The sequence below is a fragment of the Cyanistes caeruleus genome, chromosome Z (assembly GCF_971803275.1).
Source record: "Cyanistes caeruleus chromosome Z, bCyaCae1.hap1.1, whole genome shotgun sequence".
Taxonomy (NCBI): domain Eukaryota; kingdom Metazoa; phylum Chordata; class Aves; order Passeriformes; family Paridae; genus Cyanistes; species Cyanistes caeruleus.
In genome coordinates, this window is record NC_141732.1 from 76,009,259 (window position 1) to 76,036,096 (window position 26,838).

At 35.7% G+C, this 26,838-nt stretch overlaps 1 long non-coding RNA gene across 1 annotated transcript; it reads left to right on the top strand.

The window, feature by feature from the left end:
* Positions 1 to 2,621: 2,621 nt before the first annotated feature.
* Positions 2,622 to 25,680, top strand: LOC147648603 (uncharacterized). The gene is made up of 3 exons (XR_015280613.1): positions 2,622 to 2,745; positions 6,895 to 6,992; positions 24,621 to 25,680. It is a non-coding gene; the product is annotated as an uncharacterized LOC147648603 (long non-coding RNA).
* Positions 25,681 to 26,838: the final 1,158 nt, after the last annotated feature.

Genomic DNA, 26,838 nt, shown 5'->3' on the forward strand with positions numbered 1-26,838 from the left:
AGCTTTGAAAATAAACATGTCTGCTTTGCTTGAATACTTGTATTTGCTATCTGTTGGAGATCATTATTCAGTCACAACATTCAATACCAATTACATTATGGGGTAAAGTCTCATTTTCTTTTCCAGCAACTTATAAAAATTTGTGCTTAAGTTGTTTGAAACAAGGATGGGAATGTGAAAATCCAGGGCCAATGAAATTAACAGAGACAAATTTTGGCCACAACTCTAGGGTAGGATTTACTGCAATATAGACAATTCCTTACAGGATTTTAGGTCACAACACTCAATATTGGTCTTAGTAGAATCCTACTATAAGTCAAAATACAAGCTTCTATCCTTTATCAGATCTAAAAGTCCTCAATTTTATGGCATATTTGGTTGTAAGAAGCCCTTCTAGGTTTTCAACTCTTTTCCTCATGTTACACTTACTTTTTCCCCAGCATCCCAAGGTCAGAGATTTCCTCTGCTGGGTGTGGTGGTGATGGGGTCAGAGGTTATGGTGAATCTTCAGCATCCTGAGTCCTTAGGTGGAAAAGTATCATTCTGATCTTTCTATTTTCCACTTCCTCCCTCTAGGATCTATTTGGGGTTATTTTTATGTATTTCTAAACATGTTTTACACCTTGCTCTTTTTGGCTTGTACTGCCATGCTACAACAAAATGCGCTATGTATGTTTTCCTTGCTGTGAAAAATGCATTTATTTTCTCTGTTCTCTTTGTTGCCTCTAAAACTAGTTTTCTTCAGCTTCAGGTCAGTCTGTCATTAACATCCATGTGGACTCAAGATGCAGTGTATGCCCTATTTTTTATCAATCCCTATCTGTATTTCTCTGCTGTACAATCCATGTTTCCACTTCTCAAGCCCTCTGCTGTGATGCCAGCATTACATTATGCCATTGTGTTAGTCATAAGACCTTCATTCTACACAGGAAAACTACTTATTGCTGCTATCTGCATATAACTGCGGTTGTGCCATTTAAGAATAAACAAAAGCAAAGCAAATCTTCCACAGACACCTGGTCAATTACAGAAAAATATGTTTATAGGTAAGCCAGGTAAATCAAATCTGCAGGCAGGTCAAGAAAAGATCAAACACAAGAGGTTTTGCTAAGCCCAGGCTTAAGTCCTTGCAAACTCATGGCAAACTGTCAGCCATGTCAATAAAACATGACAAACATGACAACAAAGTTACCACTGTTAGAGCACAGAAAATTAAGTTAATGCTGCATGAAAGCCAGACTTGCTATTTCAAGTACTTGCGTAGACCTACTCAGCCATTAATGGGGAGAAGTAGAGATTTCCAGGATGAAGTTCATCTGGTTTTAAGGTAATGTCTTAGTAAGAAGCTGAGATGGGTCAGGATGTGGAGCCTTCTGTTTCCATTGACCATAGCAGGAATTTTTTTCCTGTGTTGTATTGTTAGGCACTGCATGCAACTCGTCTGGATGTCAATTAGCTGAAGAAGCTCATATCTGAATTTTAGGCAAGCAAGTTGATAGGATAGTGTCGTGGTTTTAAACCAATAACTAAGAAAATTACTTATTTCTTGCTGTGAGATATGGATTAGAACAAGAGCAAAACAGGCATACAACTTAAAAGGGAAAAAAAAAAAGTTTATTGACAAACTACAATAATAAGAACACCAGAATAAACTTCCAGAAAAACCTTTTCATCCCCTATCTACCCACTATTCTCTTGTTCACATGACAACAGAGACAAAAACCTTGGAACTCTGATGGTTAAAACAGTCCCAATTCTTGCTACAGTCTTTTCACCAGTCTTTGTAGAGAAACAGAAGTTTCTTCCTGTTAATTTATGGAGTTTCTCACTAGAAAACTATTTTTGTTATTTTCCATTGCTCTAATGTTAGCTGCTCAGAGCTGCTATTATTAGAGCCCACTCCTCCCATTTTCACATCACTCTGAAGTGTGTATGGGCCATGCGTCTAGAGATAGCATTTTTAAGGATAAGTTATTCAAAGGCAAAAAAGTCTTCTTCATCTGTTTCTGTGAGCTTCACTAGAACACAGTTTTCTCATGGCCTCTCAGGGCTTCAAATCTTCCAGCACTTCACTGTACCATAATTACTCTACTTTTTACTCAAAATTTACACTTTGAACACTTTATTCCTCTCTAGATACTGTATCATGAATTAAAGGAGTTCTTTCCAGGACTTCATTGTCCATCTCCATAGTTTTAACAGAAAGATATTTCAGCTTAATTAAAGCATTTTCTTAATTCTCTACCTTTCCTGAAGCTTCTTTTCTTTCCTGTCACTGGTAGTTTATAAAGTCTCTTTTCATGTTTATCACTCTCTCTCTCTCTCTCTCTGGATAAAAAGATTAATCCACAAGTCTCATCTGGGTAATGAAAGAGTTAACATCTTGCCCAAGCTTTTGTAGATGGTTTGGGGATCTCTGCTGAACAGGAGCTGGAGCTGTCTGCGATGGAAGGTTCCTCATGGCTGCTCTGGAGCGTGTAGTCGCTGCTCCAACCCGCTGCAAGCCCAGAGCCTCTCTCTTTCTTCACTGGGCAGTCTCTAGTGAATTAGTTACAGCAAAACCTGCAGCCGAGCCAGAGATCGGCTCGGCCTGGCCCGGGCCCGAGGAAAACCTTCCCCAGGCAGGCCCGGCCCCATCCCCGCCCGGCCGCATGGCCTGGGCAGGGACGGGAGGCCTGGAGCTCCGCCACCCTCCACAGCCAGGAAACAAAGAGGACCCAGAGAGCTCTGCTTTTACATTTTAAGGTAGGGTTCACAAGTTGATCCCACTTTTCAATGGCCTAAACTGCTGTCAATTCCCAGCAATGACCGATAATTGGTCAGGAGAAAAGACTCCAAGCACTTCCCAGCAACTCCAACTCCCTTAAAGGTAAAGTAACTCCATGACAGATAGGATTTTGAAGAACATTGCCATCCTACTTTATTGCCTCCATTTGCTTCTATATTTGACAGACTAATTCAATACTGAATAAGTCTTCCCTTCTTGATGGTGTTTGTCACAAGTACTGTATCTGACAAATAAATAATGGAACTAATGTCGGTATCTAATGGAAGCAGAAAGCTTTTAATAAGTGAATTTGTTTCCATTACATTTTCTACCCATTGTTTCCTTTTTTATATTTTTTTGTTTACTTGCATAAATAATGAGGCCTTCTGAGGAAAAAAAACTTTATTTGTTTCCATGGTATTATATTATTGGACCCTGTTTCTGATTTAGGGCCCTAAATGCTACCCTAATCAAGACAACTACTATTATATAATGACGCTTTCTAACCTTGTTCTCTTTTTAAAATTTGTCACAAAAATATTGGCTGAAATAACTGCACATCCATTGCTATTTTACCTTAGTGTTTCAGGCATCTTTACTGTGACTCTGAGAACACAGAATTAAAATACAATTAATATTTTAATTGTAATTTGTTTGCAATATTTTAATCACAATGTGACTACTCTGTCTATTGATCATATGATCAACAAAGACTAATTTACAAAAACAAAAATAAAAAAAAATCAGAGGATCATTTTTAGTGAGTGATGTCAGTTTTCTAGAGAAGAAGGGGCCTAGGACTTCTGTTTTATCTGTTTCAGATAGACATATAGTTCATTACTGTAATTCTGTTTAATCCAGATATTACCTTTTCCAGAAAAAAAAACCAAAAAAAACTATTCAACTCTCACCTGAGTTTTATCATGGGCTGCCTCTCTAAAAATGAGTGGGGTTAAATTTAATTAAAAAAAAAAAAATTGGTGCCTAATTCCCTTTGGACAAAGAGGCCCTAGAGCTTCACACTTGTGAAGACAGATAAAATTAGAAATTGCAATTCTCAAACTGCAATTTTATGCTTCTTTTGACCATCTTGTACATCTGACTAAATTACTAAATTTCACTCTTTAAAAATTCTCAAGACACAACAAATAGTTGCTAACAAATGCATCCCATTTACACTAACAAATGAACAGATCATTCATCTTTGCAAGCTTGTGAATATGGACTATTTAAATTGTCTTCACTTGATATTATACGAAATACCATCTTAATTCATTTGGCATTTCATTATTTTAGCTCTCCTAAATAAATGAAATCTGAAAGGTTACAGTAGAGATTCCTATCAAACATTTTATCTGGCAATGAGGAGAGAATGAAAAAAAAAAAGCTGCCTATGTACATTGCAAACTCTAATTTAAATATGTCATTTAGATTGTGAACAAGTTGTTAATGTTGTCCTTGAAAGTGACCTTGTGCTGAAGACAAGTAGAAGGTTGCACTGCAGTCTTTATCTGAGCTGGCCTCCATGCTTACTCACTCTCTGCCTACTTATGGAGAAATCTGTCATTTAGATATTCATATTTAAATCCATCTAGGATAATAAAATGCTTTCAAACAGCTTTGGTAGAAGGGCTTGAAAACAAAGAAAATGTTTTTTTTGGAATAGTTTATAAAAATGTGCACAGGGAAGGATCTGGTGATATTTCATGTTAAGAGAGAAGTTTGTGGAATAATTTATCTCAGGGGTTCTAAGTGTAACCAGAACCCCATTTTCTCTCTGACCATAATTCATGAAGTATGCAGTAGCCTTTTTTTTTTTATTGTGGCATTAGTAATTATTTTTTTTTATTTTATTAACTGGCAACTAAAAAATGAGGCTTTAGCATTCAGTTTCCCTTCTGTGAAACAGGAGATGATTTTTGCATTTCCTCACATGTCAGAGCTGGGAGCTGGATTATATTTGTGTATGTGAAACCCTACTTGCAAATGGTGGGAAGAATAATGTATTCAGAAGAGTGGTATTTTAAGCTGTTGAAATACATTGCCAAGAGGCAAGACATGCTGCTTGGTGAGTTTTGGTGTTCTGTGTGAAGAAACATGATGACTCTGCCCTCCACTGTAGGGGGAGGATACCATTATATTGACCCTTTGCAAAGCCACCATAACTTAACTGGATAAACTATTAGATTAGCCCATGAATTCTAGACATGGTAATCCCTCTATTCACTATGCACTTGTGTAAACAAGTTAAAAAAAAATCATAAACCTAAAAAACCAAAGAAAATAGTTGAATTAGCAGGGGAAAACACATTTCTGGTAGAAAGCTTATTTAGTCTTTCTTCCTCATTCTCATTTGCTCTTTCTTTCTTTCTGTTGTAAAACATTCTTTCCCTGACATACTGACAGCCAGGGCCAAAGCTTTCGGAAATCAAATGTGAACTCATTTTGAAATACCAGCAGCGTTTGAATTTTAAATTAACCTATTTACAATGAAACTATGCCTGCTGATTGCCATCATCTTCAGGAAAATTAACAGTAACGATCATTGGTGTCATAATGCAATTTCCCTGCAAAAATCACATAGGCTTCATTACTGTTTACATAAATTGTCATAAATACCAATTATAGCTGAACATAAAATGTAATGCTCTTTTTTTTAATCATAATCACACGATTGTTCTTCTAATTCATATGCTGGGGGAATAGGGTTTTGATTCAACCTTTGTTGTGAAGGAAATGTTTTGCTGGTAGTTAGTTTTGCTGTAAGTGCCTGTTGGCTTATTTTCAAATCCTCTCTCTCCCTCTCTCTCCCTTTCCCTCTATCCATTTGGATGGCTTAGTCCTTGTCCCCTGTTTGCTTTGCCCTCTAATACACCGAAAAGGAACGTGTGGGCATGCTAATGGCAGGCAAGGGAGACGCGCTGCTCATGTCCTCTAGACATCGGACATCAGGCTACAGAAGAGAAAGTATTTCCGGTGGGAATTTATAACATCATTTTCTGCAATTACGTAGAAGACCCCATAAAGGAATAATGTAATAATAAACCTGTTAAAACCGCAAATTTGTTGCACCAATTTCTGTTACGCTTATAAGTCAGCAGAACAAAGAGCTGATAAAGGGAATGGCATGTTAAATTACTGAATTAAAAAAAAACAAACAAAAAACCAAAACAAACAAACAAAAAAACCCAAAATCACAACAAAAAAAACAAAGGCCAGGAGAAGGTCCTGGCTTTATTTTGAGCATATTGTTTGCTATATATATTTTTTCGAGTAACTATATTTAATGTGTCGGCCTCATGCTATACAAGCAGTGCAAGGTAAGCTCTGTGTAATCACAAGATAATTATCTTGTTGTTTCTGTCTTCCAGCAGCAAGTGTGAAGTCCAGTTCTGCCCAGAGCCTGGGGCCTGTTGATGACTACCAAAACCCCTCATTTTAAACTCTGTGTCTGAGCATGTTCATACATATCCATGCTAGAATGTATGGATATTTATGCATGGGCAGTAAATGACAAAATGGTAATTACATAATAAACTGAAGTTACTTATTTAAGTAATTCAGTTTTTGGAAAGAACAGCTCTTTCTCATGTATCTGATGGTGTGCTCACACCTCTCCTAATGCTGTGGCTCAAATTATAATCTCTCCTTGTCTAGATTAGTTGGGATTAAGGCCAATTTCCAGAGAAATGGAAGAAAAAAAATCACTGGATATTGTGCAAAATAGCCTGGCACTTGGGTAACCTTAGCCAGAGAGAAAGGGAGTCAGGTGCTGAAAAAAATACTGCTTTTTCTGGTGTTAGTCTAGGATGTAGAGCAGACAGATCTGTTCAGAAAGACCAGAATATGTGCCTTGGAGGTTTCCCTAGTCAGGGAACACTCCAGAATTTTCTCCCTGAGCTTGACATATTCAATATATTTGCTCCTTTTTGCACTTTGTACTTACTAAATCCATGCCAAATACATCTGTAATATCTGCTCAGAACTATTGTTTTTTGTTGGTTTTTTTTGTTGGTTTTTCTTGGGTTTTTTTCTTACCTGCCTGGAGCAGCCACACTGTTAATCTTACTCAGTTTTTATGTTGTGGTATAAATTCTCAGAATAATCTTGTTCTGTGTTCCTCACAGGAGTTCAGTGAGGAGCACTCCAACATGTGTCCCCAAATTATGGACCATCCATTGTCAGAGGGAGAAGATTCATCTGCAGGTCTACTTGCCAATATAAAGTAGAAACATTATTTTTCTTTTGACATAATTAACCATCCCTCTATAATATGGATAAAATATTTCTTGCAGAGATACCAATGTAATTTTTTTTCTCTTTCATCTGTTTCTGACTATTTTATTTTGTATCACTAAAGTGAATTTTTAGATTTCAAATAAAGTAGGTTGCAAATTTCAAATTTACCAGATGTAGATGTTTAAACAAACAAAAAAATTCAGGGTAATGAAAAAAATATGATATTTTGGTAATATAAAATATTTACTGCATCTTCTGCAGTAATGTAAACCTGATCCTGCTACATCCAAATCAAGGAGAATCTCGAGTTTTTTATAGAACACTGGATGACTGCTACTGGTTATGTATGTGAATTGTCCTGGATCTTGACATTTTTGCTCCAGACCTCTTTTTGTCAAATCTACTCCAAAGTCAGCAGATGTTTAGAGGATATAATTCTACCTTTGGTATCTCATTGAATTGTTGGTCACAATCAAAGTATTTATAAAGATATTGAAAAAACATCAGGCATTCAGCAGTGTGTGTATTTCAGCCAGTGAACTTTCCATAATGATATGTCACTGGAATAATCATAGGATCCAAAACTACAGGTTAGCAATCCACCTTCTGACTCTGTAAAAATTGACATTTTGTGTGCACTGGCATTAAAGGGAGATGTATTCCACCACTGCTACTGACAGCTTAGGAGAAATAGGTATCCACTACAACAGGGAGTGCAGTACAATAATTTTAATTTAGGAATTAAAGTTCTCAGACAATGTTTAACACCCCCATTTTTCTTTCACAAAACAATGAAATAAAGAAAAACTAATTTTCCCTCTCAGTAGGAAACAATCACTTTGTCCTATTAACAAAATGATATTTTTTTCCTGGACAAAATGAAAGTATGGAAAGCATCAGAATCGGCTTGAAAGCTTTTTTCTTTTTTTTTTTTTTTTTTTTACAAAATATATCAACAAGGTTGTGCATAGGATTTCTACATAAATGCAGCTTAAACATAGAAATACAAAAACATGAAAGGTATTTTTAAATAAATTTGTGAAACCATTCAAGTATTCTCCATTTTTATTTCATTTCAAATAATTCATTTAAAGCTCAGACACACACAAAAAATTCCTGAGGGTAATTTTTCATTGGTTAATTCTGATAAAAGTTACTGTATGGCTAAGTCATAAGTATTAATCAATCTCATAATTTCTGGACTTGTCTATATAATTAACAGTCATGCAAATTTCTCTGCACATCTCTAACTCATGACATTGGCTGTGACTGCTGTTGCCTTCCTCTGCCTCTTGCCACTCTTCTCTCAAAGAGGAATGGGTTTTTTTTTGGAATGTCCCTTTGTATTCTTGTGTTCCTAACATGAGATACCTTTAAACAAGGTAAGATTTTACTAAGGATTTAAACAGCTCAATCCGTGTTGTATTTTCTGGTAGTGCAAAATGACAATATTTCAGTTCTGAGGGTTCAAAATGTATGTCTCAGGCTTCTTGTAAGAAATATATTCTTACTTCTATAATATTCAGATGCACATATTTTTAATGAAGTAATTGAATAAAAGAGAAAATTTACTTTTCCATTCATTGTTTTTATTGTGTGTAAAAATGAATAACTGAAACCGAATTCTTTGTTCATCAAAATTCATAGGTGGTGGTGTCAGCAGCTGTCTTCAGTGTAAATTTTGACAAAATTACTACTACTATTATTAAACCCTAAAACAATCTAAAATGCCATTAGATTGCATTAGGGAAGAAAATCACCTTCTTTAGAAAAAGTTACCTTTTTAGTTAAGAACAACCTTATATTCAGGAAGGATCCAAAGACTGAAAATTTCAATCACCAACATTCTGTGTTGATTAGACATGATGCCTGCAATAGATTAGAAAAGTCACGTAATAATATGGCTATAGTTCCTGATTTGTATTCAATAATATACAAAGAACAACAAATAATGAGCACATGCACCCAAAAAAAAAGAATAACAAATAACAAATTTTCTTCACACATGGGGATTTCAAGGTTAATCCAATACAATCTGAAATAATGAAAAGATTCACTTTTTATTTCAATAGAATTTGCATCAGACCCATGAGTTATTGTATAAACAACATTAAACATTAATTTCTTTAAATATCTCAGTAATAAAAACTCTTATAAATCAAAGCAAATAAAATGGAAACAAAAGAGGCTGAAACTGCATACTGAAGAGTAACAAAGAGCTTGTGAGTTTGGGAAAATATTTTCAGTTTTGTTTGGGTTTTTTTTTTCCCAGTTGCTTTGTGGTTTGTTTTCTTTTTTCTAATTTTTTTCTGTCATAGAACTATCGATGTTATTTTAACTGATAAAGCCAGCTTCAAGTAACCTGTCTGTGGTAAAGATGAGGTGATTACTCCAAATTTGGATTCTTGTTTATTAGGAGAGGTCAAGAAGTCTTCCCTTTCTAAGTTGGGGTTTTTCAAAAGCTTTTTCAGAGAATGCGTAAATAGAGGATGTGTAATTATTCATTGAAATGGCACATGGGGCACAGAATAACGAGATTTTTCATTCTGGTTACTAAATTTTTTGTGAGAAATCCCAGAATCATAGGGTAGTTTGGGTAGGAATGGACCTTAAGATCATCTTGTTCCAACACCCTGCTATGGGCAGAGGCACCTTCTATAGAACAAGGTTGCTCAGGATCCCATCCCACCTACTTTTGAACACCTCCAGGGATGGGGAATCCACTGGACAAACTGTTACAGTGATTCACCACCCTCACAGTAAAAAAATTTTTCCTAATACCTGATCTAAACCAGCCCTCTAGCAACTTGAGGTGGTTCCCCTTATCCTATCACTACCTACTCTCACATAACATTCCTCTGCATCTCTTTTGCAGTATCTTTAGCTACTGTGAGGGGCTCTAAATTCCCCCATAAGTCTTCTCCATGCTGAACAGCCCCAGCTCTCTCAGCCTGTCTTCACAGGACATATGCTCCAGCGCTATGTCCAAACTAGTGCCTTTTCTCTGGACTCACTCCAGCAGATCCAGGTTGGTGCTGTAGGCTGCAGGCACACGCTGCAGGGTCATATTGAGTCAGCAAAAATAGTTCTGGCATTTCACTTGACGGCAAAAGCAGATTTTACAAATATACCTAATGAATGCAATTACAACTTTGTGCAGGATCAAAATTTAGTCTCTCCATTTTGGTGAAGGAGAACACACACATAAAGAGGGATCGCTTCAAGTAGTTAAGTCTTCCTTGGGATGTCATGCTAGTTGCCTGTTATTCCAGCAAGGATGTGTTTTGCTCTGTTGCAATGAATTCTATTTCATCTTAATTCTATTGCCTTTGGACCATTCTATCTAAAATTCTCTTTATCTATAAGTTTCAGAAAAATCTTGTGATTTCCCATGCAAAGTTCTCTTATGCCACCCATTATGAGATAACCACTATGTAGTCAGGAGTCACTTCCTTTTTCAATATTTTATGGCAAGTAAGACTTCATTTTCTTATTTACCCTTGTAAAATGGGACCTCTGTTCTCCTGTTATAGACATGGTAGTCCAAGTTTTTTGTATTCTGGTACATGTTAACTCCTCCTTCTACCAGACCTTTTCACTGATATTACACTGCATATATATTATTGTTGTGATGTAGTTATATTTTTTCCCAGTTTCAACTGATCAGGTTTTCAAGAGCACACAATTCTTTACAGCATTCCAGCTTTCATTTGCATTTGTTGTTCCTTCCCATGCTGTGTCTCTAGTGAACATAATATAGGAAGTCACTTTTTTTACCAAGATCATTAACAAAATCATTAAGATGAGGGTTGAGGCAAACATTTGAGGAATGCCTTGAGCCATCAGATAAATTAAAGTGTATACACTCCCGACACGTGGTCCAAGATGGAGAAGCCTCTGGATTACACTAGCATCAGGTTTGTGCATCGGTAGGAAGTTGACTTTCTGATTTGGTCTGTGTTACCGAGGTGTTTAGACCCTGCCAAGGTCTGATTTCAAATAGCTGGATTGAGAATTCCCTGAATCTTTAACTAACAGAAGTAAAAGATGTTTTTTATGAGCAGAGAATCTCTCTCTTCCTGTAGACAAGAGAAAATGAAAAGGAGGGTGAGAAAAGATATCAGTCTACCCTGGAAGTTTGGAAAGGTAGAGTAATTTAGCCCAGAGTTTATCAGACACCACTTTTTTCTTATCAGCCACTTCCTCCTCCCTCAGCACGGCTTGGGTGCAGAAGAAATAGCTTTAAACAACAAATTGCTAGAGCCCACAATAAGAATCTTCCACAAGAAGACAGTAAAAGAGAAGACAAAAGAAATTTCACCATTGAGTTACACCTATTATAAACCACATTATTTAAATGCTGCATGTCATCAGTTCCATCATTATCAAATTCCTTGCATAAGAATAAAGTGTCTTGATGAGGAACTGATCATATGTGAAAGTTATGCATTTTAAGAGACTCTACCACATTTGTATTTTATCAAATAGTTCCTAATGATGTTCCATAATACAAAATTAAATATTTCTGCCTCTGTTCTGTGTTCTTATTCATGAGTTGGGCATTAATTGTTAAACAATGTAACTGCTTGTTTATTTGTACTAGATGTGATTATTTATATTCTGGGTAGTCTGCAAGGTCTTTAACTGCATTGCCTAGCCATTTTTATGAGTTTTTGTGGGGAGAAGGGAAAGGTTAAGTTATTGAACTCATTTCCCTGCTCTTGTAATAGAAACCATTTTCTTTATTATTTTGTTAAAAATAAATTGATTTTTTAAAAAAACAAGAAGTAAGAGAGCTATAAAAATATGTGTGTACACCTGCTACTCATTTGGTTGTACTGGAAACTGTCTAGAGCAACTCCACTTGATATGAATGATTTATGTGCATTTAAAACATGACCACATTCATATTTACAACTATTTGAATGGTAAAATTTTAACACATTTAGGTGCTCCGCTATATCTGGGGTTTTTTTCCTTGTTAAGGGGCAAAATTCATCTGACCAATTAAATATATCTGTCTCACTGACAGCTCTCTAGATTTTCCTTATACTTACTGAAGAGAAACAAATTTAGTAAATTTAGATAATAGTTTGCATCATCTTCTGTTCTAGGAAATGCCTGAGATAGAGCATATAAACAAAGCACTAAAATACTTAATACTTTTCATTATTAAGAGAAATTTTTCAGATATGCTCTGTAAAGTCCGGGAGATTGTTAAGAGGAATTTTCTCCAAACTTTTACCAATTTTCCTTGCATTAGGCCTTATCAGAACTTTTCAAGTACTGCTTTGCTAATTATAATGACAGGCTATAATAAGAGTATTAAAATTACTATGACTATATACCTGTATTTACAGAACTACCTATTTGCAGAAGCTTGAACGAGCATAGACAGAGAAAAGAACTTTATGACTAATACAGCTTTTAAGGTTCCATAGAAAATTGATTTTGTCTGAGTACTTGCTAAGCAATATATTGTGATTTTGTAAGCACACTTTTTGAGGTTTGTTAGTATGCTCATGTTGGTTTTTTTTATTTTTTTTTTAATGTGACCTTTTAAACCTAAAATTTACTGCAGCTTTTTATGTAATAGTAGAACTTTTATTTGCTTATGTATCTTTGCCTGAGGTCTTAGATCAAATTTAAGTGACTAAAAATTGACACACACACCCTCACACCATGGTGTAAGGATCTTTATTTGATTCAGATATTGGAATACCTGGCTGAGTAACCAAAGTAATTATTTATATTTGGCATTAGATAATCACAGATAGTTATGCAATTCATTAACAGATTTGCCTACCTCCATCTCAAAGTTTTTCAATGATTCTTGATTCCATCCATGTAATTACATATGTAATGAGCTTCAAGATATGTTTATTTCTGTAAGAAAACCTCATTATCTTATTTCATTTTCACTCCTTTTTGCTGGAGTACTACCATGAAAGAGAACAAAGTTTATTTGTAAATTAGGAATCATACTCAGAGACGGATTCTGCTTTCCTTACATTATATGTCTACATTGTAGAAACCTGCAGCTCATCTCCCTGATCTAAAGACCTGAGGAATGAAATACTCTGAATTCTTACAAATCAACAGCTTTGTAGACTTACTTCAGAACAGTGAAGTTGTGCCTGAGCTGTGGCCATTTCTCTCCATTGATTACACAGGGATGTTTGTAATTGAGTGGCTCAGATAAAGTTGTTTATAACTTATATCTGATTAGGTAAATCCTTATTTGAAGTAGCTTCTTTTATCTTTTCCGTGTCATATATCATAATGGCCTGAGACCAGAAAAGTAAGATAATTTAATTCAAGATTAAGAGATATCAGATTAAGAGCTATCAGTGTTAAGCAATTTTGCTTCAAATCAGTAGTGTGTGAACTAGCCAGTTCCTTGCTGCATTACAGCCATAAGAGAACTGTGCATCCTATTCAAGTACCATAATAATTTCCCAGCTGCCCTGAGGGTTTCCTTTTGGAGTTTTCTGCTCCAGTAATGCTCTTATTTAGACAACACCCAAATCCTCATGAGTTTCGGACAATTCAGCCATTGTGGGAGACCACAGAAAGTACAAACAAGATGAGGGATTCGTTCTAGGAGAGGATAAGCCAAAGAAACATTAACAGTAATGCAAGGCTAACTGACAGTAAAAGAAGTGCAACAATTAAAACCTTAACTATCAGTTTTAGGGGAGAGAACTTGTTGGAGCTCCACCTCTAAGTCCCTGGTCTGAATCCAGATCTAACAAGACTGACCATATGTCACTCCAATTAAACAGCGATAAAAGTTCCAGAGTGAAATGAATTCCACAGTCTGAACTCAGCTTCAAGTGAGCATTTGTCTTCATTACAAGCCCAGCATATATTTGGCACAGTCTGCACTCGTGTCTTTAAAAGAGCTTCATAAGTTAATGAACAGGAAGATTGAAACATTTGCCTGGTGCCTACTACCACATATCCAGACCTGGGGCAGGGGAGAGAGCAAACAACTTCAACTCCAGCATCCTTTCCTCTCCCTTCTTCACATACAAAATGGACTTACTCCTTGAGGATCTTTCAGTGGTTAAAAAAAACAAACCAAGACAAACAAACAAGCAAACAAACAAACAAAAACCTTAATCAATCAGTTTCCTCTCTTTCCTCCAATCCTGTTCTTTCCCCTTTGCTCCCATGCTTGCCAGTGTTGCTCAAGGACTTCCCTCAAACTTGACAGAAAGATTTAAAAGTCTTAGATTTTCATTGTTTTTCCACAATTCAGTGTTCCATCTTTTAGCTGTGATAACTACTAGTAAATAAAAAAAAAAAAAAAGGATATATTTTTAAATATTTTAAGGTCAGGCATGAAAAAGTCTTCCTGCTCTGCAACTTAATTCCTTCTTTCTCATCAGACAGATCTCCAAACTTTGTTTGATGTATGCAGAGTAGTAAGTATATTGGTCTGTAACAGAGATTATGAATTATGAATTTCCTTCTATTTCTCATTCTGGTTGTTTTTGTTTGTTTTTGTTGTTTTCTTTTTTTTTAAATAATATTATTTTGTGATGGACAGAATAAAAACAATTTAGTCTTCTATTCACATTCTCCACACGCATGTCTTAGAACAAATGATTCACATCATCCAAGGATTTGCTGATGCTGTATATCTGGAAAGAAACATTAGTATTGTAAGGAAGAGTAATAGCTTGCTTAGGAGTTTGACAATCTGAAACAAGAAGGGAGCTGATTAGGCAGTGATTTGAAAATGTTTGAAGTGATAGTACTAGCAGGAACCCAATCTTTGATTTTTTTTTTCCTCTCATTTCGAATGTAATATGGAACAGGGTTGATGGAGACATTGATGTAGAATCAGTGGTGTTAAAATTGAGCAATACTCTTTGGCCAGGACAGGGGCAATGCTAAAAACTAGTCTTATTATCAAGTGTGCCGTGAATTCAAGGCAACTCAGCTGAGTCCTGTGTTGCACAAATAGACCAAAGAGATTGTTTATGTCCTCAATGCTTAAAGTGATCTTCTGTTATATCCAAATTTTACCATTCAGAGTGTGTATTAATTTAAAAGTAATTTGGTCTGGTACCTTGAGGAAGTCACAGAACTACTAGGATGGTCAGAAAAAAAGGAGATTCATCTTCTGAGAGAACACTGAAGGAATTTCTTTTGTTCAACAAGAAAAATTAAAGCTGGTATGGAATAGAGAGGGCGAGAGGAAAAGCAGCTACTTGAGCTTAAGGTAATTTTAACATGGAATAAATCAGTATAAATGACCATGAATAAATTATGTTTAGCCCATTAATAGTCTTTTATCCACTGGGACCTAGAAACCTTTCCAGAGAACCACTTCTATAAAAACAGTGGAGGAAAAATAATAACAGATTGCTGTAAATTCACTGCAATGGCCACATGCCATTGTGCCAGTGGCAGCTGAGGTGAGTCTCGGTGGACAAGGACACCTTTTCCACTTGGCATCTCTAGGTTAGCATAAAGCCTGACATAGACATCTCCTGTCTTTTCCATTAATGACCTTCCAAGCTGTAAATTAAAAAAAAAAAAAGAAAAAAAATAGATTGATCAAGCAGAAAGATCTAGATTTCTCTTGTAACAAATTTCCAGTTTCTGCTCCACTAAGCTGACCCACAAGCATGCTCTGACTATGAAGTTAGCAGGCAGCAGACCTTCTTGACTCCTGGTTGCTTTCAAATGTTGTATTCTTAAGTCAACTCTCTCTGTGCTTTGCAGCAGCCCTGTCACAACCCAGCTAAGAGCTCTGACTCATTCTGCCAGCAGAGCTCTTAAAATGGGGTGTTATTCAATGCTGAGACTTGCCACATGGCTCAAACATAAGTAACTTGCAAGTCCATTGACTTGTACTGTGAGTCAGAAGTCACTTACAGGATTTAAGAGCAACCGTATATTTAACTGCTCTCTTTTTACCACTTTCTCTTAGACAGCACCTTTATTAAAAAGCTTTAAAATGCTTTTCTTTACTTAGAACTCTTTATTTATTCTTCTGGCTGTCTCAGGTAGCCTATAAAGTCCATTGCCAAAGACTACATCTCTTAAAAATTTGCAAAAAATAATCCTGTCATACTCTTACAATTTTATTTTTTTTTAATTTTATTTTATTTTATTTTTGATGTTGAACATAAATCACAGAATCACAGATTCAGTCAGGTTGGATTCCACCGTGGGTCATCTGCTCCAGTCTTTCTGCTCAAGAATTTACTCTTTTTTTTTTTTCTTTTTTTTTCTTTTTTTCTTTTTTTTAAATTCCCTTTTAACTATGTAATTCTTGATTGTGGAAGAGCAGAAAAAACAAACCAAATGAATAATCAACAGGAGCATGAGCAAATAGAAGTAGATATAGTGAAACATCATATAGTGCTGATATGGATGCAAGGAAATAGATTTCTTCCACTGACTTTGATTGCTGATGCAATAGAGTCATAGACATCAAACTACTTCTTCCCACTTGAAACCAGCTGTTGTGGTTTATCTGTAGATGGTAAATTATAAAAAGGTCTCACAAGGGCTCTCCCAGATACAAATGTAAATCAGGAGAGCTGAAAGCAATGCCATGTATTATTTCAGTTTCCTTAAAAGTGACCATCAGCTAGGCAACTGAAAGTTATCAAAGAACACTGGAACATTTCTCCTGTGGAAAGATATTTCCAGGACCTTGCTCTTACATTTCTGTAAGTTTTGGTTCAGAGATGTCTATATGATGTTTATTTTCTCCATTAGTCTGAACATACTCATTTGCTCTCCTTATCTCTGTTAAACTAGGCACTCAACTCACTAAAAAATGAAGACCCACAAAATTTTATTAGATAAATAGATCTAGAGATTTTACCAAATTTGTGTGACTTGTTCTTGATAGTAAATGCAGGATTTCTATTTTACTTAATAAACAGTTTAAGGCAGGGTTTGTCATATGTTTGTACTTGTACAATGCCAGTCTTTTTCATCATTATAAAAAACATTAATGTTCATTAAAATTCTACGTAATTAAGTGTTCTGATAGCTTTTTAAGGGACTATACTCTTAAGAACCAGTACTACAGTTTCAGTGTGTTTTATGTAAGCTAACAATACACAATAATAAACCATCTCAATTTCTTGCACCTCTTTCACCTCAGACTTGTAATATAAGAGACACTTTTTGCCCTACAACTAATTTGAAAATTTATATGTATTTTTCCAAGCAACTTAATTCCAAGAAATGCATCAAGTCAGTATGTTTCTTAATTTATTTGGGTCCTTGTAAAGTTTCATCTGATAGACATAAAACTGTAAGATGATAGCATTGAAATGCAAGTCACAAGCTTCAATTAGGTACAATCAGAAATCATGCGGTGACTTCATTAAGTATCATTAAGAATGATCAAAATATTGCTCTTAGGAAAAATACATCAAAAGCATGCATTTACACATTGATTAAACAGGATCTGCAATTTCTAAAATCTGGTACGAGAAAAAAGAATGTAGTAAATTAAGTGCTCATACCCTACTTAGCAACAAGGGACTGCTTAGCAACCAACAAAGTGAAAAATAATGGATGTGGCAGTGCACAAACTCTCAGCCCCCTTCAAAATGGAAGCATTGGGCAGCCATAGACATAAACTAAAAGAGATGTCTAGAATGAGTTAAAAAAAAAAAAAGGAAAGATTTTCTTGTCTTAATAAATTTCACTCATATCAAAGACAGCTAGTGTGCTGTATCTATATGCAACCATGAACCATTGAACAAGAGTCACAGTTCCTTGGTCAACTGATCTTCTAGTCCACGTTCACCCTCCTCACTCATACAACCGCTGTCTTTTTGTCTCCTGTGTCCACTTTTGGGATCAGAATTCCATGTGGTTTCAGACAATTCAGGCTATAGCATCTGTAGAGAAAGTCTATTTCCTAACAGTTCCTTCTCAAATTCTAATGTTTCTCTACCTGACAGAAGCCATGTTTAGGCCAGTTGTCCTGACATGACAGAAAACATGAAATTTTTCAGTCTGAGAGTTTGAGCTTACTTACTCGAAATAACATGATTTTATAGATTTACTACCCTTCCAGAAAATTTCTTTTAAGCCTCAGTTTCTTAAATGTCATCTTCCACACAATAAAATCCTTCAAATATTTCTTAGAATAAAAATTTACAGTCCTTCAACTCTAACCTTTTTAGCACTTTTGGATGGAATTGAATTACTCTTTCTCTCAGAAAGGTGAATCAAAAAAAAATACAAACTATTTTTTTGCCTTGCTTGTTTTCTCAAAAGCTGCCTGAACCAGGATTATATAGGAATTATATGTAAGGGAATTACAACTTTGGGAGAATGATTTTGAAAACAAGTGAGAATGGCATTAAATTAAAGAGGAGAGATTTAGATTAGATACCAGGGAGAAATTATTTCCTGTGAGGGTGGTGAAGCCCTGTCACAAGTTGCCCAGGGAAGGTGTGGCTGCCCCATCCCTGGAAATGTTCCATACGTGGTTGGATGGAGCTGGGAGCAATCTTAGCTTAGTCAGTGGCTCCCCTGCTCAGGGCAGTGGATTGGAAATAGAGGATCTTCAGGATCACTTCCAACCCAAACTGTTCTATGATCCTGTGGTATATTTGAACAATCAGTTATCAGATATATTCCAGATCATGGAAGTATACACAATCATCAGCAGATGCTTTAATTCAATGTGGTCTGCCCCAGACAAAATTGTGAAAACATTCTGGAAGAGGTACATAGGCCCCTTAAAATCTCTGGAGGGAAATCCCTTCCAGCACACACTACTTCAAATGGCTCAGGGAAAAAACAGTGGGGCCTCAAGTGCATTTTCAATACAAGCATTGATTAGAAAAAGGTAACATAGTAAGTATTATGCTGGCTAAGACCCATAAATCACTCAAAATCAATGTTTTTTTGTTTGATGGGACATTTTTCCACATGGTCACTTTCCTACATTGTAATCATTAAGGTTAGAGGCTAGCTTACTTCCTGAATATATGAATGAATCTTTAGATCCCTTTCAAATACGAATTGAAATGTCACTTAGAATGTCAAGGGATATTTATGATGTATACATATCTAGTGCATTCTGTAGTTGCTTAAAATCTAGTCTAAGTAACTTAGACTAGTGACTATAAAATCCACCATGAAACAAATATCTTTGTACCTGGTCCACCACTCTTTTTAATTTTTTTTTTATTATTTTTTTTTCCCTAATTCAGCTTTGGTTCCTTTTTAGAAGGAAAACAACATCCCAGTGTATTTTCACTGGATTCAACACTTGGACCTGAAACACTGGTTTAATTCAAAGATCTCAAAGCAGATAGCATATATTAAAAGCAATATTTTCTGAAATTGCCTGGTTTTTACCTGACTCTTGTAAGAGAATTACAAGTCTGAGTAGGCATAAATGGATGTACATTGCCCAAGGTTTAAAAATTATGTTTCGCAAGACCTTTGTGCAGTATGCAAATGTTGTTGCATTTGCTTACAGCTGAATAAACTGAGGCATCAAGAGGTTAAGTGGCTGGCTGAAGGTTGTAGAGCAAAGCTATTCCAACACCACGAGCAGACCCCCAGGGTCCTGATTTCCAGAGTCGTGCTGTGTCTGCTGTATTGATTCTCCCTTTACAACCAATCCAACGTGTTAATGGGCTACAAAGCTAATGGAATATTAAAAGAAGCTTAAGAATTTTGTCTCTTGAGGTTGGCTGGCCACATAATTTCACAAAAGAAGGTTTATAAAACAGGGAGAGAGAAAAAGGAATAAAAGAAAAAAGGAAAAACATCAGAACTGATTGATTAAGGGAAGAAGTAGGTGCCTGAGAAATGCCTGGTCTGATGCCAGCACTGGCTCAGGTCAGACAGGGCTATTTTTAAATTATTTGGTATTTTCAGAAATTGATTACTTGGCTAACACATTAAGAAGTAGCTCTACACATTCATTTAATGGGCCAGTGCCTCTTGTACAGGTCTGGAACAGTCACATTCAATCTCATCTACTCCTCGTTAAGTAGTGTTTTCTTCTTCAGTGTGTTTATTTACTGCCAATGCTGTAAGCATAAAACATATAACAAAAAATAAATAATACCTTAAATAGTCTTTCAGCTGTATGGGCCTTCAGGACAAGTGACTTCACTTCAGGCCTTGTGAGCTTAGTTAGGGTTTAGACATCAATTCTCATTCTTTCATATACCTGCAAATTGAGTAATACTTTCTTTTCATACTGTTACCTCTTTAATGTATAGCCACTTCAGTCTAAAAGTGCTCTGAAACAAAACATGGTAGGTTCTTACACTAAAAAAAAAGATGAATAATAAATCATTTTAATTTGATGACCCTGTGTGCAGTGGAATAAGAGCAGAGTATTTCAGGTGAGGTAAAACCCGCATAAACTTCTGGAGAATAACTAAGACTGTATTGATGTCTTGAATAATGTGCACTTAGCTGTTAGCTGTTGGCCTGTCTCACTTTTTTACCTTTCCAAACAAAATGATACTCAGAGCTACATTTCAGAAAGATGTTTCTAATGAAGGTACTCCTTACCATAAAGAGGTTTTCTTAAATTGTCAACAATTACATGCTTGTGTCATTATCTCTGGGAATGCTGGGAATAGTTGGATGGCTGGGACTTGATAAAATCATTGCAGGAGAACCCTGCTTTAGTGTCACTTAAGAATTTCAGAAAAACACACAGAGGAAGATAATAATGATTGTAGTAGTGACGACGAGAATAATAAGAATAAGACTAAGAAAGAATAATAAGAATAAGAATAAGAATAAGAATAAGAATAAGAATAAGAATAAGAATAAGAATAAGAATAAGAATAAGAATAAGAATAAGAATAAGAATAAGAATAAGAATAAGAATAATACATAGGGAATCTGCATTGTTAGCATGAAAAACAGATCTTTACCCTATGCTGAAGCCTGCCTTCTACCTTATGTATTGTAAATAAAACAGCATGGCAGAAAAGCTGAGGCATCCAAGAGAGTGAGGGAGAAATCATTTTTCAGGTTAGAGGCTTGATTTTTAATGTGGGTATTTGACTTAGGGCCCCAGATATTGAAGGATTAAAGGGGTGACCTTGCAAGGCTTGGTGTGTCTGTTTCTACTGTTGTCTTCAGTGAAAGCCACAACAGATGCAAACATGAAATGGGAAATATTCTGCTGTTGCAATGGCATCTTAAGTAATTTTTCTGTTTGAATCTGGTTTTCTATACAGTTACATACAAGCAGCTGCACTGCACAGCCCTACCTGGGCAGGGCTGTATTACCCTTACTTAAGGACATGAGGTCCCATCCATCACTCCTCACAGATCATAACCCATGCTGACCCTGTCTCAGAAGTAATCTGCTCCTATAACAAAGCTGAGATGCACTATTAATGTTTTTACTGCTTTATTATCTTGAATATGATGATGATGTTGGAAAATAAAGCTGTCATCATCTTCAGTGGTACATTATGAGTTACCTTTCAATTTAATTTACTCCATAGAAGATATATGATTTTATTTTTCACTGGAATTTTTAATCGTTGTTGATAAATGTCAAATATTGAATTTCTGATAAATAAGTAATTAATTAATTATTGCAGACAAAGGATTGAAATAAACAACGTTGTAGAATTAGATAAAGATTTTGGAACAGTCTCTACTCCTTTATATTAAGGGCACGTGCAAAAGCTGTTGGATCTTCTGATAGAAGCTCTGTGACTTCTAGTGAACCAGTCTTTGGATACACACTAAACACCTGCTCAGATGTGTTTCTATACCATGATTTGTTTCAGTAGTTTATTTTGCTTTTCTTGTCCATTGGCTATGCCTCTGCATCTCATTTAAAAGGGGAAAAAAAAAAAAAAAAAACAAGAAAAAAAACCCCCACAACAAAATAACAACATTGTTTAGCTTTGATTGTGGTTTCTGCTGTACATATCTGCTCCTTGCAGGACCTCATGGCTCAACAGAGAAAGTGTAGAATTAGAGAATCAGGAAAGAGCTTGCATATCCTGGTGCTCATGCCCAGTGTTCAGCCTCATTATTCATTGCTTGGTAGACCCAGAGGTATACCCATTCCAGCAATAAATATTTCCATAATCTAATAGATCTCACAGTAAGGTGCACGCTGTAATATTTTAACACATTTTTGTTTCCTTGATTTCATCCCATCATTCCTAATTATACCCCCCATGAACCTCTCGCTAAATCTCTTTAATTGCACAATTGTAGATTTTCTTTCAACTCAGCCAAATGATATCTACCTGATTCAGTCCATCAGGCTTTACATTTTCTTCATCATGGAAGAAAATACCCTTCCTTTCACAATAACTAAAAAAAGAAACCTCCACCCTACCCCCAGAGGATGGTTCTGGATTAAGGAAGTTCTCAGTACAGGACTGATATTATCAGGTCAGGTGCATGTGGCTTTTGCAGAGCATTAAAAACCTTGTTCCCTCACATTTAATACCTATAATTATATATTATTTAAGTTTCTGCAAAATTTTAAGGACAAAATTGCTTCAGATGCCACTTCAGAAATAATTGTATTTGTTCCTCATTGCAAGGAGAATCATTTGCATGTCTTCACATCAATAATTTTGAACCTATCTTTATAGACAGAGATCCTAAGGCAGAGAAACACAATGGAATTCATCAGAGATCAAACAAATCATTACTGCTGGTAACAGCAACAACATTGCTTAAATTTCTCTGAAAATATATAATTTCCCTGTCACAATCTTCATTCTCAAAACTACATAGTTTTGTTGACATTGAAATACATATTCATTTACTGTTTCCAGAGATTAGTTAGAAGCTCTAGCATGAGGCATTTTTGGGGCATGAATTTTCAAACATGCATAGATTTATATCTTATTGATGAACCTCTGGGACCATTAGGTGTTTTTGTAAAGGCCTAATGGTCAACCCTATGTCCTAGTGTAAAAAAGACTGCAAGCCCGACTTCAATATAGACTTCTTAATTGAAATATTCCTCAAAGAACACTCGCACAACTAGCTAAAGAATTGTCATTATAAACCTAGAAATTCCATGTATCCATACCTAGGTTTTTAATAACAAGAGCACAGAGACAAAAAAGCATTATTGTTTTTGGGTTTTTTTCTTTGTAAAGCTAAATAAACTTCATTGCTACTTTGATTCTGGAATGTATTAATTTATAGTTAATTCTCTTACTGTCATTATTAAAAACACATAGAAAATACAGACTTTTCCAAAAAGCAGAGTGGATGTTAATTATTTAAAAGTTCCATTTCATAGCTTCACAAAAAGAAAATAAACAAATTCATTATTATTAATTGACAATATTTTACCAGTGTGTAGGGGCCCCAGTGAACTAAACATTACACAAGCCACAAAACACAGAATTAAATCTTGACTCTGATAAAATGAGTACAGTAATTCTATCAAGTTCACTGAAAATTTCATCCCTGGATGGAGACAGTCTTTCTTCTGAAAAGTATGCAAAATTTAGTCCCTAGTTTTGCACACACACAGTGTTCATAACTTTTCTCAGGTGATTAGTAAAGCTCCTTTTTTATTCATCCCCAGCACCAGAACAAATTACAAAGATAAAAGCATTGCAGGGACTAAAGTGAAGTTGGATTAGTTGTCTGTGATGCCTTTATCATCTGTGATAACTTTACTCAAGGTTACACAGGTTTTTAAGAACTAGATTGGGGGTTAATTTAATGGATGATGTAACCAGTGGGTGTAATAAACAAATCTGAGAGAAAGGGGGAAGAAGTCTTGCTGTAATATGGATGGGTATTTAAGAGGGACAGATTAGTACTTTATTTATTTGTGAATGTTTTATGTTGGAAATAAACTGCATGAAGATCAGGGCAGAATGAGATCATGGCATGGTTCCCTTTCTTCAAGATGTATCTTACCAGCTTCATTTTCTGACTTGCCATTTTGCGGTGAATGCTGCAGGAAGCTCTCACCTCTCTGTGCTCTTATCACCAAGATCACCTTTTCATTTTAACTCATAAAAAAATCTGCAGAACTGAGTCTCATTTCTGAAGTTTAAAAGGCTTGCACTTTCTTGAATGTGAAGCTTGAATAAGGACAGTGGGTTTCCTGAGAGAGGCATTTCCCAGCACAAAAGAGTCTTTTCTATGTACAACAGTAGGTAGAAGGGCAGAGTCAGGTGTGTCAGTCACCAGACACACCGATGTGCTTTCACTGCCTGCCAGCACTGACAGCACTGCAGGTCACACAGCTTTACTTTCCTCTGTCTGTGGAGATTTTGTTTCTGCAGGAGCTGATTCAATGGGGGAAGAAAACAGGAGATTCAATACTTACTTTCCACTATCCACGATGTATATACCCCATTTATTCTTGCAAGATTTTCAGCTTTAGCCTGTGGCTGAAGGTAGAGTACTCTGGATACCCAAGGTCCAAGTTAGCCTTCGATTCAGAAAGGGTCTTGGGTATTGTGTTTAATTTTAATTATTTTTAATTAATTTTTAATTCTGTGTGTATTATCCTTGCTTCTAGATATTTCTGACATATAAGAATTAGCATGAATAACGAGTAACTAAGATATAAACCCTAAAACAACAGAAATATCCTGAAACATTTTTGTCCTTTTTGTCTTCAAAGCTCAAGAGGTGATCGCTGCTGAAGTTCTACTATGATTTTTGGCAAAACTGCCTGCAAGTGACTGGAGCTTGTATTGTCCATCAGTGCTAGTATCAGAATAAAAATACCTAGATAACTTTTCACCCTGGAAAGAGGAAAATGGACCCACTTGGTGAAAACCCATTCCAGTTAAATACAGACTGACAATATCAATTTTTATTCCCCTCCACCCCTCCATTTCCTGTTTGAAAGCAAATGAATAACTAAAATGCAGGTATGTGTCATCTAATTTATCCTGTATTTGTAATTTATTAGTACTGTCCATTTGCTTTTTAATGTCTCTGCAGCAATGATGTTGATTTTCACCTCTCTCATCTGGCTATTAAAATAAATCTTCAACAAAACCTGAGGAATGGGGGGAAGCTTAAGAGGTACTATTGTTTAAAGTTAATCTTTTCTACTTACTCCAGTGTTGAATCATTCATCCATGCTTTGAAATCTGAAATCAGGGAAGGTAGAGCTGGAAAGAGAATAACAGAATGGTGACAAGACCACTCTAAATATCCATTCTTAAGAGATAAGGGGGAAAAACACACCGAAAAACATATTTTTTTATATACTTCCTTTTTCTGATTATAACAATAGCAGAGAAAACTGGCAGTTAAAGCTGGATTGATCGCTGGTGAGATGACATGTAGCCTTTATGAGTGGGGGATAGAAACTGATAAATGTTTTTTTTTTCCCCTTCACAACCTTTTTCTAAAGCTGCAGAAAATGTGTCATGCATAAAAAGTATGCAATTTTCATGTAATTAGAGGAACAGGAGATGAAAATGAGTTCCATCAGAGCAATCAAGGATGGTAATGTGGCATGGATTTGTCAGTGCCTATTTGTCATGAAAGCAAAACCCAACAAGTGTTCTATATATTATTTCATTATTATCACCTCTACACCTTAAAAAACACTTTTAAAACATAAAAAAAATTACAATTTTATAAGTGTGGTGTAAAAAAGCAACCAACAACCTATTGTATAAACTAATAGAGTCACCTATGTTAATAAAATTTGTCGGCTTTGGTTTAGACATTAGGTTAGCTTTATTCTCTCTAAGACAGAAAAAAAAAAAGTGTGATTTATTCTGATGTTATTTTAGTTTTGCTCCAGTATCATATATCTGGGTTCACTGTTTCCATTACTACAAATTCATGCAGTAACCTCTGCTGGGCTTAGGACTCCCCCATTCATCCCACCGAGTAATAACTGAGGGATCTGAATTAGGAGTGCAATTATCCTAAATTGCCCTGTAATCAGTCACAAAAAGATGCATATCCAACGTTGCCTGAGAAATGTGTTAATTCCTGACCTGTCTTCACTGCTTGTAGAGGAAGGTCAAGTCAGTCGTGTTCTAAAATGTGTGACACAGGTAAACACTTAAAGTTAAACCCGGTGAATCTGAGCCTTTTCAAAACCCTCATCAATGTCATTCCCTATTGTTCATGTTACACCTTCACTTCTCCTCATGGACATCAGGTAGCAAATAGAAATTTAATTGGCATGGTAGTACCCAGACCTCTGTTTCATCAACAGCTATTAAATGACCAAGGGATTAATGTTAACTAATGTTGTGGTTTTACTCAACACATTCACAGAAAAGATAAATTCAGTAGAGTTGTGACTGTACATTTGCATAGCAACTGGGGACAACACTTATAATAAAATTATAAAAGCAAGAGGGTTGCAAATAAGTGTTGGTAATAATAATTCAGGATGATAGGACCTGCCTTGCAGGGTCAAATCAAAGGTATCACTAGCCTAATGTTCTGCTGATAGCAGTGGTCAAAGACTGCTTTCTTTTTTTTTCAGGGGGAAAATATAGCAACCAGGCAAACATGCAATGGTTGTTCCCCTGGTTAAGGCTCTCACCTCCTGGCAAATCTGTGGTTTAGAGGGTGATGATTCCAACCATGATATACATGGTTAATATGGTTCAATTTATTTCTCGAAGGAAACACTAAGCATTTACAACAGTTATTGACAGCTTTAAAAATTGCTGCCCAGGAAATATCCCTTCATTTATTTCCTATAAATATTTTATTTTATTAAAGTCTAGTTATGTACCAAAAAATATAGGCATTACACACAGACAGATGCACTCCCCAATTTGTCACAGGCTACTCCGATTAGAAATGCAGAGCCCTTTAGTTAAAGGTTGCTGACGGTTAATATATTCCTGTTTTCT